Below are 6,000 nucleotides of genomic sequence, written 5' to 3' on the forward strand. Positions count from 1 at the left end.
ATTCCTTTTAAAAGCGAAATGATTTGCAAACATGAACATTTTAGCTATTATTAGTAAATATGTTGTGTTTTGCCTCACCACCTGTGTTGCAAAACCTTGGTGGAGCCCTCCTGACTTAGAGGCTATGCCCAAAAGATCTGCTGAATGAAAGTAGCCAACTTCTGTTTATAATTCTATGTTGCTTGTGATGCCAGCATTCTGCTTTCATTCTGGAGAAGGGGAAAAAAAAAACCTGTATAGTGGTAACTGAGGGAAAATCTAATTAAAATTACCATTCGCCATCCAGGGAATTATGAAAGGGCTTCTGAGAACATTTTCTTTCCTACAGCCTCTTGAATTGACCTGTATATTAGCAAATCACTGAATTTTATGTAGAATACATGACACAAAATCCTCAAATCTATGTTTTAAAAACATTAGTAATCATCTAGTCCTAACTTTGGTCATTGTTATTTTTAAACTATGCAAATCTGTATTAAATATTAATAATCTTAGTCCAAAATAACACTTATGTACGATGTGTGTTTAAAACAGGAGAACACAATATATGATCGAGAAGAGCTGAAAGTTACTATGAATTCCCAGAGATGCAGAGATTACATACATAGATGATGAACGCTGAAACATTTTGCATTTGCTAGGAGTAGCCTAAAATGTACACCACTCAGATCTTCACTTCATTGCTCTGCCTAAATGAGGCTTTCTCAAAAAGTCTTCCTTACCCTTCTCTGAAGTAGTTCCCTACCATCTCCCCAGCCTCCATAACTCTCTATCCCTTACCCTCCTTAAGCTGTCTTCATAGCACATGTCACTTTCTTTTTTCTTTTTTTTTAAAGATTTTATTTATTTATTTGACAGAGAGAGAGATCACAAGTAGGCAGAGAGGCAAGCAGAGAGAGAGAGGAGGAAGCAGGCTCCCTGCAGAGCAGAAAGCCTGACACGGGGCTCGATCCCCGGACTCTGGGATCATGACCTGAGCCGAAGGCAGAGGCTTTAACCCACTGAGCCACCCAGGCGCCCCCACGTCACTTTCTGGTTTTTTTTTTTTTACCATTTCTATGTTTATTTTCTGCTTCTCACCATAAGATATCATAATTAAGCAGGCAATGGTCTGGTGTCCAACCTCTGTATTCCCAGTATCTGTCTCATAGTATATGCTCAGTATTTGTTAAAGTTAATGTTTTCCTCAGAATAAATGTGGAAATAAATTCCACAACATTAGCTCATTTTATTTATATGATCTCCTCAACAACAGATGGTTTACTTTAAAAGATAATACACCATTACCTCAAATTAGATTTATTTAGCCTTCACATGGTCTTGAAAAGAAGATGAACCTGAGGTTCATTACCTAAACCATACCAAACCTTTTTGAAATTTTTTTTTATTTTTTATTTTTTTAAGATTTTATTTATTCATTTGACAGACAGAGATCACAAGTAGGCAGAGAGAGGCAGGCAGAGAGAGAGAGGAGGAAGCAAAGCAGGCTTCCCACGGAGCAGAGAGCCCGATGTGGGGCTCGAACCCAGGACACTGGGATCATGACCTGAGCCGAAGGCAGAGGCTTTAACCCACTGAGCCACCCAGGCGCCCCTTGAAAATTATTTTAATGATGAATTTAAAATTATACCTGAGGACAGTTTTCAAAGAAGGTAATCTGGTTGACAGGAACTCAAGGTTGTTGATACCCTCCAAGCCCCATTAATGGGTCTGTATTGAGTTGTCATTGATTTCCTTTAATCTTTGTACTTGAGCTGGGAATTTTTAATTGGCAGAGACAGACTAATGTCTAATGCTTCCAAAAGAATCTCACCGTCTCCCTCCAGTTTCTCCCACTGTTACTCCAAGGAGCCCACGGGGCTCCCTGGTTGTTAAGATACACTACACAGCTTAGCAACGTTGTAACATTCCTTAGGGAAATCTGAATTCCAGAACCTCTTCACCTGCCATTCTTCTCAGAGCTTCACTTACTCACAGCTTCACAAAACCACATGGCACTGGCGACTTTTCTCCGTTTCAGACATAGCACAGTGTTGAATGGAATGCAAGAGAAAGAGAAACAAGAAAGAGAAAAGAGAGGGCAAGTTCAGTCATATTGATACTTCTCCCCATAATTCTGCTCGAAGAAACATACTGTGCAGATGTACAAATGTAATCAAACTTAGCTCACCCAAAACATATGGGGAGAAAGTGTGAGTGATTTTAAAGACATCCCAGTCATCCTGCTTGGTAGCCAGGATGTCCATGATGATGGCTTGTTCAAGAGCCTTGAAAAGAAATCGAAATGTTAACTAAAAGTCAATAAAGAAACATTAATACAGTTAAAGTCATAAAATTTCCTGTCAAAAGTGAAGGTGGAATCATATGCAGTAATTCCTTATATGCATACATGTGCGCGCACACACACACACACACACACACACTCTTGTTTCCAACTATCAGGATTAGATATACTGGGACTTCCCTATATTTTTCTTTTCAGACCATATATGATTTTAATTTCTGAATTACAGTCTCTGAAATCAACATAAATAATTTATAAAAGACAAACACTAATTGAAATAATACAAGGATAGCACATAAATGAGTCTGTTTCTTTCTCTTTTTTTTTTTAGATTTTATTTATTTATTTGACAGGCAGAGATCATAAGTAGGCAGAGAGGCAGGCAGAGAGAGAGGAGGAAGCAGGCTCCCCACTGAGTAGAGAGCCCATGCTGGGCTTGATCCCAGGACCCTGGGATCATGACCAGAGCTGAAGGCAGAAGCTTAACCCACTGAGCCACCCAGACGTCCCTAATTGAGTCTGTTTCTTGACTGGCTCAAGAATTAAAGGCTAAACATCTCCTCGTGCCTATAACTCATTTAGGATTTATACCACACCATTTAACTGTATTTTATGGAGGATTTAAAGGATTTTCTGAGGTAATTTTGACATTCTGAGTTTTTTTTTCTATACTTTATATCAGTTAGGCATTTGCTTTATGCAGCAAGTCACAGAGACTTATTTCTCTGTCACATGAGAGAGTCCAATGGTCCAGGGTTCATATAGAAGCTTCATGGTGTCATTTTGGACCTGGGTTTGTTCCACGTTTTAGCTCCATCTTCTTTGACATGTAGTTTCCCTCCTTGAAGTTAACTCTTATCCAGGATGCTTCCTAAAGTTCCAGTCATGCAAATGGCTGCTCTATTTCCAGACATCAAATGCATAGTTCAGGCAGAAACAAAAGGAAAGGGGGTAGCACAGACAAGGACATGTGATGGCTCTGTGCTTCCTCCATAAAAGTCTTCTCATGAGTCCCAGACAATAATCTAGATGCACTGATCACTTCTAGCTGCAAGGGGGAGATAGAAAATATAGCTTCTTCACTGGGCACGTTGCCACTGATTTCTAAAATAGGGGCTCAGTTACTAACAAAAAGGGGAGATAAAGTATATTGGGTTGTAAACATTCATTCCTAACCTCTGTGAAAGAAGTGTCCATGCTTTCTGTGTGGTCACACCTTTCATTAGACAGAGCCTAAGGTCCAACAGACATTTGGGGGAGACATATGCCTGGCTATGGAACTATGGGTCTATTATAGTCCCTTTAAGAAGACCTATGGGACCTCTCTTATCTCATTACTGGGAAAAATGATACAACTGGTTTGTTTGGGCACAGTTTGCAGTAATTCGATCAGAATTAAGGGATAAAAGGTTGCTCTGTTGCTCCGCTCAGGGCACATATGTATCTTTGTTGCCTTGGTAACAGACTATCATTCTGAGATACTATTATTTTCAACAAAGACAGAAAATAGATGGAGAGATTTCTTGGAATATGTGCATGAATTTTTGAATGGTGATTAGTAATTTTAAAAAACACTGTCTGGGGCACCTGGGTGGCTCAGCTGGTTAAACATCCAACTCTTGATTTCCGTTCAGGTTATGGTCTCAGGGTCGTGGGATCAAGACCGGCGCTGGGCTCTGTGCTCAGCATAGAGTCTGCCTGTCCCCCTCCCTCCACTCCTGCCCCCACTCATGATCCCATTCTCTCTCAAATGAATAAATAAATAAAATCTTAAAAAAAAAAAAACAGCAATGACTCTATCATCATAAGCAAGCTGAACCCAAGTTGTTCATCGTCCACAGATATTTTGAGTATTATATGGACTGAACTGTGTCCCCCTAAATTAATATGTTGAAATCCTAACCCGCAATGTGACTACATTTGGAGGTAGGACCCTTAAGGAGGTAATTAAGACTAAATGAAGTCAAAAGGGTAAGTCCAAATCTGATAGGACTGGTAACCTTGTAATAAGAGGAAGAGACACCAGAACTCTCTCTTTCCATGCACACATAGAAGAAAGGTCATGTGAGGACACAGCAAAGATGTGTCTGTCTACTGTTAGGGTACATAATCAAAGGAGTGAGACTGATACAAAGCAAAGATCAAGCAAAGCTTTATTTCACGCCAAGCATCGAGAATCAAACTGACCGGTCAGGGCCGTCTCTTACAAAGAGGCTGACCTCTCCCAGCCTCACAGACTAACTTTTATAGAGGTAGTTGAGCCTGGCTATACACAGGTGGCCAATGAGATTGTGATACACAGAGAAAACTGCACAGTCATGCTAAGTCTGTAACACACAGAGAAAACTGCACAGTCATGCTAGGTTACACACGGGTGGCCAATTGAATTTCAATTTACCCTAGTAGATATATGTGTGCCCCACTGATTGGATGTCTCCACCTGGCCTGACCCGCCCTTATATCTGGGCTTTGCAAGTAAGTTCCTCTGGGAGGGGCAGGGTCAATCTAAGTTCACTGCATAAACACAAAATGGCTCCCTCTAGCTAAGTAGGCCCTTACACATACTAGCCAGGAAGAGAGGCTTTATAAAAAACCATCTTTTCCAGAATCTTGACCTTGGACTTCCAGCCTCCAGAATTGTGGGGGAAAAAAAAAAAAAAAGAACTTCTATTGTTTAAGCCACCCTATCTGTGGTATTCTGCTATGGCAGCCCTAGCAGATGAACTCAAGTGTGAATAGCGGGACACTCTTAGGTCCGTTTTCTCCATATAATAAAAAAAATGTAGCCACATCTAGAGCTGTGAACTGCTTAGATCTATTCATCTTTATCCTCATTTTGCATTTTCTATATCTATATCTATAGATATGCCACTGGTGTTTGCTTAACATATAAGAAGGTAATGTAAATAATTTATGAAAGGCAAAAATGCTTATTTTAAATAATGCAAGAATAAAAGCTTATTTCATCTTGTGTCTTGTCCACCCTCCCCTTTGTTCTGTCAATTTTGGAAAAAACGTGATTGAGCCTTAAATTTGCAACAAGTTTCTGCAATCACAGAAAAGGATACCTTGTCATCACCAGAGTGTAAAAAAAGTATTGATGTTAAGTAGAAAGAATTCTAAATTAGCCTCTCCATTTCCTCCCCCCTGGTGTATAATTCCCATCCCTTGATTGTGGGCACCCCCGGTATGTGTAGTATATGGTATATGGTAGATGTCGCTCCTGTGATTAGGTTATATTCTATGGCAAAGATGAAGAGATTTCACAGATATAATTAAAATCCCTCATCAGAATTGCTGTGAGTTCATCAAAAGGGGATTGTTTGGGGGGTGAGTCTGACTTAATCTTTAAAGGAAGATTTAGGCTTTCCCTAAGATCAGATAAGCTTCCCTGCCAGCCTTCAAAAAAGCAAGCTATCGTGAGTTCTACAGCTGCAAAGAAATGAATCTGCCAACAACCCTGAGGGTCTGGGAGGACCCCAAGCCACCCAGAAAGATCTCAAACTCAGCTGGTACTTTGACTGCAGCCTTAGGACACCCTGTTCTTAGGACCCAGGTAAAGTTAAGCCGTGCCTACACTCCTGACACATGGTAACTGTGAGGTAACAACTTTGTTTTATTTTAAATTGCTAGGTTTGTAGTCATTTACTAGGCAGCAGTGGAAAATTAATACAGTAAAATATTACTTAAGAACACTATTTACAGATGATACTCAA

General features: G+C 40.0%; 1 protein-coding gene across 1 annotated transcript in view; it reads right to left on the reverse strand.

Annotated features, from left to right (window-relative positions):
- The window catches only part of CUNH4orf17 (chromosome unknown C4orf17 homolog), a 33,132-nt gene extending 31,256 nt beyond the window's left edge, over positions 1–1,876 (reverse strand). The window contains exon 1 of the mRNA XM_032861134.1: positions 1,631–1,876. The gene's annotated coding sequence lies outside the window, so the exon portion shown is untranslated. The remainder of the gene's footprint in view (positions 1–1,630) is intronic.
- Between the last annotated feature and the right edge of the window lie 4,124 nt (positions 1,877–6,000).

This window comes from Lontra canadensis, unplaced genomic scaffold (genome assembly GCF_010015895.1).
Source record: "Lontra canadensis isolate GAN:19392208 unplaced genomic scaffold, GSC_riverotter_1.0 scaffold1, whole genome shotgun sequence".
Taxonomy (NCBI): Eukaryota; Metazoa; Chordata; class Mammalia; order Carnivora; family Mustelidae; genus Lontra; species Lontra canadensis.